Genomic DNA, 13151 nt, shown 5'->3' on the forward strand with positions numbered 1-13151 from the left:
TCAGGTACTAAGGGAAAGGAAACTGTTTGCGAAATTCAAAAAGTATGAGTTATGGTTTGAGCAGGTTACCTTCCTTCGACATGTGATCTCCAGGGGTGGTATCTTAGTAGACTCAAGTAAGATTGAGGCAGTAGTAGATTGGATGCGACCGAAGAATGTGCAGGAAATCAGAAGTTTCTTGGGATTGGCTGGCTACTACTATAGGTTTTTTGATGGTTTTTCCAATTTGTTGGTTCCGTTAACTAGATTGACCAGGAAATGGGTGAAATTTGAGTGGTCTAATGAATGTGAGCAGAGCTTCCAGGAGTTGAAGCAGCGGCTTATCACTGCATCGCTGTTGACGATTCCTTTAGGTGAAGAGAGTTTCATGATTTACAATGATGCATCGCATAAAGAGCTTGACTCTGTTCAGATGTAGCAGGGGAGAGTTATAGCATATGTCTCTCGACAGTTGAAAGAATATGAGAAGAATTACCCTACCCATGATTTGGAGATAGCAGCAGTGGTATACGAACTAAAGATTTGGAGACATTATCTCTATGGGGATAGGTGTGAAATTTTTACCAATCACGAAATCCTGAAATACTTTTTTACGTAGAAAGAATTGAACATGAATTAGAGAAGATGGTTGGAGTTGATAAAAGATTACAACTACACCATCAGTTACCACCCAGGAAAGGCTAATGTGGTTACTGATGCCTTGAACTAGAAATTAATCGTTACATCAGTATCTGCAATGGAGATCCAGCATATGGTTCTGATGGATTTGGAGATACTGGGGATAGAACTTGTAGAGGGTGATCATCAGACATTTATTTTCAATCAGGTGTTGCAACCGACTCCACAGGAAAGAATTAAAGTAGCACAGAGGAGTGATGCAGAGTTGGTAGAACTTATAGAGAAAGTACAGAATGATCTAGAGGAGGATTTCAGTATCTTAGATGATGTGACCTTGAGGTTCCATACTAAGTTATGAGTACCTGCTGATACTAAAATTAAGAAAGTGATTTTGGAGGAAGCCCACCGATCCTTGTATACGGTACATCCTAGTAGTACTAAAATGTATAGGGATCTTCGTGAATCTTTTTTGTGGAGCGGAATGAAAATAGAGATTTCTGAATTTGTAGTACAGTGTTTGACATGCCAGCAGGTGAAAGCTGGGCATTAGATACCGGTGGGGTCTTTGCATCCATTGTATATTCCTAAGTGGAAGTGGGAGCATATAGCGATGAATTTTGTCATTGGGTTACAGCCGCCACTACATGGACATGACGCCATTTGGGTAGTTGTGGATCAACTTACGAAGACTGCCCATTTTTTTCCTATCAGAGTTAACTACTCCTTAAACAGATTGGCAGAGTTGTATGTACAGGAGATAGTTAGAATGCATGGTGTGCCAGTGTCTATAGTTTCAAACCGAGACCCACGATTCACATCCCGTTTCTGGAGAAGTTTACAAGGGGCTATGGGTTCTTAGTTGTCGTTCAACATAAAATTTCATCCTTGGACAGATGGAGAGGATGATACAGATATTGGAGGATATGCTATGTTCATGTGTGCTAGACTTTGGAGGCAATTGGTTATGATTTATACCACTAGTCGAGTTTGTGTATAATAACAGCTATCAGGCCAGCATAGGGATGGCACCATTTGAGGCATTGTATGGTAGGAGATGCCAATCCCCATTGTATTGGGATAAGATTGGGGAGAGACAGATATTGGGGCCAGAGCTGATGCAGTAGACTCAAGATAAAGTTAGATTCATCAGGGACAGGATCAGAACAGCGCTGAGTTGGCAAAAGAGTTATGTAGATACTCACCGACAAGAGTTAGAGTTTGACACTGGGGATCATGTGTTTCTGTGGGTGGCACCGTTGAAAGGAGTTATGAGATTTGGCAGGAAAGGTAAACTAAGCCCTAGGTATATTGGACCATTCCAAATTCTTGAAAGAGTGGGTCCAATTGCCTACAGGTTGGCGTTACTACCAATTTCGACTTAAATTCACGTCGTATTTCACATCTCTATGTTGAGGAAATACGTCCCAGATCCTTCCCATGTGATTAGATATAAGGCACTGGAGTTCAGTGATGCTTTGTCTTATGAGGAAATGATAGTATAGATTTTGGATTGGAAAGAACAAGAACTGCATACAAAAAGCATACCGCTGGTAAAAGTTATGTGGCGCAACCATGCAATAAAGGAAGCTTCTTGGGAGTTAGAGGAGCAGATGCGTCGGAGATACCCACAGCTGTTCAGTGGGAACCGAGATTAAGTTATGTAATTGAATTTGTATAGAGTAGTTGGTATTTTGATTTTAATGGTTTTGGGGAGAATTTTCTTTCAATGGTTGTAATCTCCTAGAACCCCTATGTAACCACGGTATTCCTCCGCCATAAGTGAGGGTGATTAATAAATCGTGGTATTTTTCTTTAAGAAGGGAAATGTGAGAAATGACAAATTTCAAGGATGAAATTTTATAAGGAGAGGAGAATGTAAAGACCCAAAAAAAAATTAAAATTTAATAACAGAAAAGAAAAGGAAGTGAGAGGGAAAGAATAAGGAAAAGGAAGGAAATTTTAAAGGGAGAATAGTAGGGCTTTGGCGACAAACACAAGGTCTTCGTCGACGAATGTTCCATAAATTTTGGCGATGAGGTACACGTGTCCCATAAGTGGGAGAATACCGAGAGTTTGGGAATTTCAGGAAAGTTTTAGGTTCGTCGACGAAGTTCCTTCATGGGTTCGTCGACGAACCACTTGAATTCGTTGACGAATTACAGGCTATAAAGGGTGAAACCCTTATTTTTCAGCGTTGTTCTCTCTCTCTCTCTCTCTCTCTCTCTCTCTCTCTCTCTCTCTCTCTCTAGAACCACAGTTCTCTCTCCTTCTCTTTTCATTTATGGCTTCGTTAAAGCTCGAATTGACAATTGAGAATCGCCATGAGGTTCCTGGGAAGATTCTCTGCAACATAGGCAGAGTCAATTTTCAATTTAGAGTTTTGAGGCATCATCCCAAAATTAGGGTAAGTAAGAGATTTTAGGGTTTAATGGGTTGTTTGAAGTATTTGAAATCTGGGAAGTATTATACAGAAATTGTTATGGGAAATAAGTTGACTGATTTGGTAAAAATGTGATTTTTAGGCTTTTGAGCTGTGAATGCCAAAGAGCATTAGATTTAGGGTATTAGTGGACCTCTCAATAAGTCAGGTAAGTGGAATAAATTATTACAATCGATTTGAAAAATACTGATTGGGTTATTATATGAAAATCGTATTATGTTATTTTACCTAGAATTTATTATGATATAAATATCAGATGAAATTTGTGTGGCATATGATTTATATTGAGAAAATTTTAAACTGGGTTAAATGATTTATCCTGAAAATGTGAAATGAGATATGAGATTTGAAATGGGAAAAAATGATGAAAGTGAAATGCACTAAAAGATGTATATCTTCAAATGATGAATATGAGATATGTATATGGTAATATGAAATGAAATGAGTTGTGAATATTGAATTGCTAAAACTGAGTTAAGAATACTGATTATGTGAATATTTCAATGTTAATACTACAATGCAGACTTTAAAATGTGAAAAAGAGAAATGAAAATATTGCAACGTAAACACTACAATACAAATATGATGTGAGTATACTGAAAGTAAGATCATTGCAAGGATAATGCTGCAATGAGAATAATGATATGTGAATACTGATATGAGAATATGAAATTAAGAATATGTGAATGTATGTATTGTAATGTGAATACTACATACAGATTTTGAAATATGGAAATAAGAAATGTGAATATTGCACCATTAATTCTGCAATATGAATAATGAATTGTGAGAATTGAAATGTGAAATTTCGAAATATGAATACAGAAATGTGATTGATGAAATGCCAATACCGCATAATGATTGATGGTATGTAGTAGTTATAACCCTGATGGATGGATATGGAAACCCTCATAATGGGTTGCGATATTGAGCACGGTACCATTGCCAGTGAAGTTAGTGCAACCACACGAGTTCGTGGATCATGTGGTGTGACAGTAGACTGATCTGTATAGTAGAGTTGTTGTGCCCCTGAGTCCGAATCAGGGCTTTTGGCCGGCTAGTCGTACTACAGACACGAGATATATGATGATATTTGATTTGACCTAATCGAGTCGGCCAACCGCGGTTAGGTCCAACCTTCGGACCACACAACCCTATTCATGAGGGGAAGCATGACATGGAAAGATATTCTTAGGGCAACCATGAGTACAGACACGGATGTATCAGTAACAGGGGACACTCATGAGCTAGGTATGGAAATGGAAATGAAAAGGAAATGAAATGAAAATGGAAATGAAATGAGAATGAACAAGAAAGAAAATGAGAAATGAAATAGTGTGAGTTAATAAATAATTAAAGCAAGGTAAAACACACCGTCTGAGGGCTCACTGAGTAAGGTGAGTGCTCTGATAAGTATCAGCTGTAGATGAACTTGAGTTAATCGAGCTAAGATGCAAATGATATCAGGGCAGAGAGAAACTACTTGTGTGGGTGGGTAAACTTCCCTATTCTCAAGAACTTCGTTGGTAAACATGGGTTGTGTACGAATGGATTTGAAAATTAAATTAAAAGCTTGTGTTGTATATCTATACGTTTATGATTTTGGAAATTGTATATTTTCTCGAAAGATATTATTATTACTGTAATGATTATATGTTATGATATAATCAATCTCATATTGCCACACACTGTAGATAATTTATTCCGTCTTACTGAGATGTGTTTCATCCAATTATTTAAATATTTCAAGAAACCGAGATAGATCCGGTAATAGAGCTGCGAGATAGAGGGGAGTCGATACCCTGGGTAAACAAGATGAGTATTTTGAGCTAGGGAGGTTTGATTCCACTAGAGGTTTTGTATTAGACTTGTATATGTTGATGGCAGTACTCTAGTATGTGTATTCGCTGTGGTATGTATATATATGAAATAACTCCCATTTTTAGGTTTGTGTATATGAGTATGATTGTGTACCTGGTACCCACTTTCAAGTCAGGTTATGTATTGTGGTATCATAGGTTGACATGGTCAATATATGATTATATGATTTATGTTTTATATGGAAAAGAAATGGTATGAGAAATCGGGGCATCACATGAAGCTTCAACCTACTTTGTGAAATAGTCAATTGCCACTAAAATGAAGCAATGACTATTGATGCTTTGGGTTGAATTGGTCCAATTATATCCATGCCTCACATTTAGAATGGCCAAGGATCCACCATGGAGTGCAATGGGATAGGTGGTTCTTTTAACTTATCTATACATAATTGGCACTTATGACATCTTTTGACAAAGTCTATGCAATCAATTTTTATAGTGGTCCAATAATATCCAACTCTCAAGATTATTTTTGCTAGCATATGTCCATGTGGGTGTGTAAAGCATGACCCTCCATGAACTTTTTCCATAACTTGAGTTGCTTCTTTTGCGTCCACATATCTTAATAGTTTCATGTCTAATCCTTTCTTGTATAGGGTATCTCCACTGAGATAGTATCCAATTGACAACCTTTGAATTGTTTTGCGGTCATTTTCAAATGCATGTGGTAGATATTACTGAATTTATAAATATTGTTTAATATCATAGTACCATGGCTTTCTATATGCTTCTTCTTCAATAACCATGCAACAAATGGATTATTTCCTTATTAGTAATTCTTATCATAGAAGCCAAAGTTGCCAACACACTACAAATATATTCTCTAACCTCAGTATATGCTTAAAGGATATGAATCAGAACTATTGTACAAGTTTCTTGACGAATTGTTGATAAGGTATCAACTTCAAGTTTTTTTGTTTTCCATTCCCCCACAACTTGACATATAATAAAAGTTGAATCTTCGTGAACTTCAACATCCCATATTCTTATTTTGTGTAGTGTTATGCAAGTTTCATATTCAATAACATTGTTGGTATAGGGAGAAGTTAACTTATTTGTAATAGGAAACTGTTGCACTTAAGGTGATACTAACACCGTCCCTATTCTACATTCATATTTGTTAGCTGCTCCATCAAAATACGTCTTCCATTTTTTCCTCTTCTTCTTCCATGGCTAAGATGTCTTCATCAGGGAAACTCAAATTTGATGTTCCCTTTTCTTCTATTGCATGATTGGTAAAGTGATCAGCTACCATTTGCCCCTTAATTGCTTTAGCTGATTTATAGATAATGCCATACTTAGATAATAGCATACTCCACCAAGCTATTCTTCTTGATAATGTCAACTTTTCAAAGATAAACTTCAATGGATCCATCTGAGAGATCAAGTGATTTATAGACAATGTCATACTTAGATAATAGCATACTCCACTGAGCTATTCTACTTGACAATGTCAACTTTTCAAAGATAAACTTCAATGGATCCATCTAAGAGATCAAGTGAGTTGTATAGACATGTATTATCATAACTTGTGAGCAACTTAGGCTAAAGCATATAGTATGTCTTTTCTATGATTAGATATCTTGACTCACATTGATAAACTTCTTGTTGAGATAGCATATTGCTTTTTTGTTCTTTTGTGTCTCTTCATTCTGACATAGCATGCAACCCATATATTCCTTTAGTATAGTCAAATATAGAGTCAATGACTTTTCAATTATTGGTGGCATCAATACTAGTTGATTCTTTAGATATTTTTTAATCTTATCAAAAGCTTGTTGGCTTTCTTCATTCAAATTACAAGTATTATCCTTCTTTAAGAGTCTAAAAGTTAGTTCATATGTATTAGCTGAGCTATGAATAAAGTAATGTAATTCAATCTTCCTACAAATCGTCGTACTTTCATTTTAGTGGAAGGAGGTTTTAACTTCTCTATAGCAAATATTTTAGCTAGATCAACCGTAACCTCTCTTTGGCTTACTACAAAGCTTAATATCTTACTGGACATTGTTCCAAAAGTGCTTTTAGCTGGATTTAAACTTAGTTTGTACGTCCTCGGACTTTCAAATATCTTTTTCAGCACTAGTGGGTCTTCTTCATTAGTCTTTGACTTTGCAATCATGTCATCTACATATACGTCAACTTACATGTGCATTATATCATGAAATATTGTAACCATGACCCTCTAATATGTGGCACCAATATTTTTTAACCCAAAAGACATCACTTTAGCAGAATGTGCCATATTTAGTAATAAATGTAGTTTTTGCTTTATCCTCTTCTACCATATTGATTTGGTTATATCTAGAGAAACAATCTATGGAGGAGAATAACTTGTGTTCACCTGTGTTACCTACCAATATGTCAATGTGGGATAATGGAAAATCATCCTTTAGACTAACCTTATTTAGATTCCAAAAATCAACACACATCCTTACTTTTTCATCCTTTTTGAGAACCAGAACAATGTTAGCTATCCATTTTGATTAGTTGCATACTTCTAAGAGAACATATGTCACACTATTTCTTCACCTTTTTCTTTAATTTTAAATTGCCATTTTGGATGCATTATTCTTAGTTTTTGTTTCACTAGTTTAGAATTTGGCCATACTAGTATCTAATGAGTTACCAAGCTATTATCTAGTCCTAGCATGTCTTGGTGAGATCAAGCAAATATGGGTTATACTAAAGAGCAAATTTACTACTTGTCAAATCTTTAGACTTGCCAAAGTACCAAATTGCACTTACTATGGAGCCTCCTTGGTTCCCAAAGTTCACCACTTCTATTCCATCTATATGGAATTTAATCTGCTTTTCCTCCTACTTCAACATCCTTAAAAGTTCTTTTAATGGTCCTTGTTGCGGGGAAAAATCGGTGACGACCAATAGGAATGCTCCCAGATCTCTGGTGACCTGAAAAGGATAGAAAACAGAAAGGCTTGGAGGACTCGGGGTGTACTCCGGGGGATCACTCTGATGCCTAAGTAAAAGGGATGCTCTAGAGAGGCTGAATGCAACAATAGGATAGGTTGAATGATTTACCTTGGCTTCCTCCCCAGATCCCTTTTTATAAGGGCTCGAGTTGACCCTTGGTTGATTCGTCTTTATTGAGCGGGGGCGTGAATCGCTCCCAGGTCATAAAGTGCTTGTGCCCATTACTCGGTTATTTAAGCCGCTGGCGTGGATCTCTCCTCCTCTTTATTGGGTTGGAGCTGATTGCTCATCAGAATGTTTGACCCGGAGGAGGCGCGGGCCAGGTGTTGACCTGCTCTTATTGGCTAGATTATTTTGGGCGTATCAGTTGTCCCCCCTTCAGTTTCAAATTTCTGGACAAAATTTTGAACAATCGCTGTATCTGCACTTTCCCCCTTGTCTCCAGAACATGTAATGCTCATTTTTTTTTTTTAAGCCGGTGTTCCGAGCTGATATTCTGTGCTGCTCCATGGGACATTTTTATAGAGCTGATATTCTGAGCTGCTTCATGGAGTACTTTTTTTGAGCTGTTCCGAGCTGGGCAGATTTTGCTGCGCCGATGTTTTGAGCTGCTCCGTGGAGCATTTTTCCTGAGCTGCTATTTCGAGCTACTTCGTGGATACTTTTGCTGAGCTATTCCAAGTTGGGCAGATTTTGCCGAGTTGATGTTCTGAGCTACTCCATGGAGCACTTTTCCCGAGCTGATATTCCGAGCTGCTTAGTGGAGTACTTTTGCCGAGCTGTTCCAAGCTGGGCAGATTTTGTCAAGCCGATGTTTCAAGCTGCTCCATGGAGCACTTTTCTCGAGTTGATATTCCAAGCTGCTTAGTGGAGTACTTTTGCCGAGCTGCTTCGAGTCGGTCAGATTTTGCCAAGCCAATGTTCCGAGCTGCTCCATGGAGCACTTTTCCCGAGCTGCTATTCTGAGTTGCTCCGTGGAGTACTTTGGCCGAGCTGCTATGAGCCGGGCAGATTTTGCCAAGCCGATGTTCCGAGCTGCTCCGTGGAGAATTTTTCCCGAGCTGCTTCGTGGAGTACTTTTGTTGAGCTGGTTCAAGTTAGGCAAATTTTGCCGAGCCGATGTTCCGAGCTGCTTGGTGGAGCACTTTTCCCGAGCAACTTTTGTAAATAAAATTTTCCAGGCTGCTCTATGGGTTACTTACTGAATAAGTTTTTCCGACCTAATCTTTCCGAGCCGCTTCAATGGTAATCTTTCCGAACTAGATTTTGGTTGGTCAAGTGTTTGTCGAGCTGCTTCATGGAGCATTTTTGCAGAGCAATTCTAGCCAAGCTACCTCGTATAGCAATTTTGCCATCCTGCTTCGTGGTACGTTTTTGCGAAGCAGGTCTTGCCGAGCTGCTTCATGGAGCATATTTGCCGGACTGCTTCGTGAAGCAGCTTTTCTGAGTATATCTTGTGAAGCTGCTACATGAAGAACATTTTATCGAGTAGCTTTATCGTGCGGCTTCTTAGCTTACTTGTTGTTGGCCTCAAGAGCGGTGCTCTTCATTTGGGCCTGTTTCGCCTAATGAGTTGTGCTCATTTGCTGGGCTGTTGTTGGCCTCACGAGTCATACTCGTCAGTTGGGCCTATTTCGCCTAATGAGTCGTGCTCGTCAGTTGGGCCTGTTTCTCCTAGTGAGATGTCCTCATTTATGGGGGGTGTCAATCTAACCCTTTTTCCGAGGCGACGTCGTTGTCCTTTCGAGACATCGTCTATCCTGCAGAAGTGTGATAAATGCATGTTTAAATGTGTTGTACCTTGGGAAGTCACTTAAATGAGATGTTCTCATTTATGGGGGTGTCAGTCTGATGCTTTTTCTGAGGCGACATTGTCCTTTCGAGGTGCCGTCTATCCTCGGGAAGTTGCCTATTCTCGGTATTGGCGTCACGGCCGTGCACGTACAGTGATTTTTTGTATGTACGGGGATTTCTATGTCCTTTCTCTCGAGACACAATCCTTTTTGTGCAGACGAGATTTTTCGAGATTCCCACTTCCTCGGGGATTCGTGCCACCCTCTCTCTATAAAGGCAGGGCCCCCTTCATTCGTTTCTCATCTTCATCCAAAGAAGTCCCCTAATTTTCGTTAGTTATGCTCTCCCTCGTCCCCTTTCCCTGCTTTTCTCCGTCTTTGTGTTGAATTTCACATGTTTGTTTTGTTGTTCTTCATGTTCTTCACTATTTTTACGTTCACTTTGCCTACTTGATTTTTCTTGTATGGTAACTTTGCTGTTTTCACGCAAAATTTATTGGTTTGATATGTTTTGGCATCTTTCCTTCCTTGTTTTTACGGGACGCTTGCTTGTTTGATCCGTTTGTAAAAGTTTTTTTTCGTTCGTTCCACTTTTTGCTTTCCTAATGGAGTCTTCCTCGCAGCCTGCGAGGGCTCCAACTACAGTAAGGAGTGCTCGTTGTGACCTACCTCCCTCTGATTTACAAAATGTTTGGTATTTTTTTGCTATTCCCCAAAATATTACTGTTAGGTTGCCCGCCGTCTCGGAATCAGCCCTTGACCTGGGTGTCGAGGAGCTCTTCCTGTATACTGATTACTTGGACCTAGGTCTTAGGCTCCCTTTTCCCCCCTTTATCTCTAACGTACTGCGCTTTTACCGAATAGCCCCTTCATAATTGGTTTCGAACTCTTACCTTTCGCTTACCTGTTTTGCCGTCCTCCTGCTTCCATTGGGCAACCAACCCACAGTTCCTGCCTTTAGGAGTTGCTTCCAAATGTGAATGCACTTTATAGAGGAGCTGTATAATTTCAACTCTTTTCCAGGTTATAAGCTTTTCACGCCGGGCAACTCTTCCATACACAATTGGAAGTCCTGGTACTTCTTTGCCTTAGGAGAGTTGAATTATACGGGCTCTCTTGTTTGGTCTGCTCCTCTGGATGGTAACATTATCTATCCCTATCCCCCTTTTTATACAGGGCTGCATGTAGGTTATCCACTGACTTACTTATTTCCCTTTCACCTTTTTTTTTTTTTTGTAGTTCGGGTATGCCACATTCTTTCGAAGCTCTCCCCCGACGAGAAGGCCATCTTGAAAGAACTGCGAGCCCTTGGCGAGCAGGGGATTGTCCCTCACGAGGAGCTGCTCCAAGAGTGTGTCCTCGTGCAGTGGGGGATCAACCCAGTTTCCCCAAGTCTTACCTTGCCTTTGATTTTTATATATGTGTTCGGATATTCCCGCTGTTGTTCGCGTTTTTATCTTTTCTCTATATCTTTGCAGATATGAACTTTAACAGATATGAATCTCTCATGGGGGAATTTAAGAAGCAGAGGGTGTGTAGGAGCAGGAAGAAGAGAAGGGAGCTTGAGGGAGAATCATCTCAGAGGGATGCACCTATTGTAGGTGATAGTGAAGCCCCTGTTGGTGAGAACATCGCGGCTCCTCCTCCAATCCCCACGTCTTATACTGAGGCAATCTTTCATGAGCCGACCCATTCTGCTTCCGCTCTACGCCGGGTGATCCATGTGGAAGACTATGTACAAGCTCAGTGCTCTCTTCCTGATGTTCTTTCAGCGAAGATCCGACACTCCTCTTACCAGGTATACGCTGGGTTATTTTTCTTCTTATGGTGGAGTTTTACTAATCTATTTTCCCCTGTTTCTCTTTTCATCTGGTGACAATGGCCTTGGCGCAGGAGGAAAAGGTGGCCGAGATGTACCGCCAAATAATGGATGTGAGGGAGAAGTATGTAATTTCTCAAAATGAACTCTCCGATGCCAAGAACCAGGAACATGCCCTCCAGGCGGAAGTTGAGCGGATCCGTAGAGAGGAAATTCATGCGACTGTCGCTGCTGCTGCTACTGATGTGACCCGAACCGCTATGAAGAAGTATAAGGGCTCTTCACGGTTCGTTTTTGACACCGCGAAGATCTATCGATTAGGGTTTAGGAGGTGCCGGGAACAAGTGAGAACTAAGCACCCGGATCTCCGTTTAGAGAGCATTTGTTCGCACGGTTATAGAGACGAGAGTCCAGAATCTGCAAAGGAGATGGACGAAGAGGAAGAGGGGGAAGAGGAGAAAGCAGGAGAGGGGAGCAAAGCAAGCTAGAATGCTAAAATTTCATTTGTAGCTTTTTTTAGCCTCATTGAAGTAGTACAACTGATGTAATTGAGAATTTATTTCTACGTTGTATGAAACACTTTATGAATAATACTTTTTCAACATATTAGAGTTTCATGTATTATGAATTTTATTTCCCCCTATCTCCTCCAATTTGTATGTCCCCGGTTTGATCTCTGCTACAACTCGGTATGGACCTTCCCACTTTGGCTTTAGCTTGTACGAGCATGACTCTTGTGTGCTAATTCGATTCTTTCTGAGGACCAAGTCTCTGGGCTGGAAGTTGCGCACTCTTACTTAATGGTTGTAGTATCTTGCCACCCTTTGTTGGTAGGCGGCAATTGTTGTGCCGACTTGATCCCGTCTCTCCTCTAGCAAGTCTATTTCCGCCCTAAGCTCTTCATTGTTGTCCTGCTCGTTGAAGTATTGCTACAGCTTCTACCCCAAAGGCTAGCATTAATGGGGTTTCTCTTGTCGCGGCTCACTGGGTTGTGTGGTATGCCCAAATGATGGAGGGGAGCTCTTCTGCCCATCTTCCCTTCATAGATTCGAGCCTTGTCCTTAGGCTATATAGTATGGTACGATTCATGTTTTCGACCTGTCCATTGCTTTGGGGGTGTGCTACCGACACGAAGAGTAGTTTGATGGATAAGTCCAAGCAAAATTTTCTGAAGCGCTCATTATCAAACTGTCTCCCGTGATCGGTGATTATGGCCCACGAAATTTTGAACCGACAAACCACTGATGCCCAGATGAATCGGGTGATGTTTCGCTCAGTTATGTGGGCTAAGGCTTCGACTTCTACCCACTTAGTAAAGTAATCGATCGCTACTAGCAAGAATTTCCTTTGTCCGGTTGTCGGGGCAGAGGTCCCAAGATATCTATCCCCCACTGGGCGAAGGCGCAGGGGCTGACAAGAGGGGAGAGCGGATTGGAGGGTGTGTGTGGTATTCCCCCGCAGCATTGGCAACTGTCATATCGTTTGACGAGCTCGATTGCATCCTTCCTCATCGTGGGCCAGTAAAACCCTTGCTGTAGGGCTTTTTGAGCTAAATCCCTGTTGGTTAGATGGTTTCCACATATTCCTTCGTGGATTTCTCTCAGGATGTAGTCTCTTTCTTCTCTACTCAGGCAACGAAGGTACGGCAGCGACAAAGATCGTCTGTA

This window comes from Malania oleifera, chromosome 5 (genome assembly GCF_029873635.1).
Source record: "Malania oleifera isolate guangnan ecotype guangnan chromosome 5, ASM2987363v1, whole genome shotgun sequence".
Lineage (NCBI taxonomy): Eukaryota > Viridiplantae > Streptophyta > Magnoliopsida > Santalales > Ximeniaceae > Malania > Malania oleifera.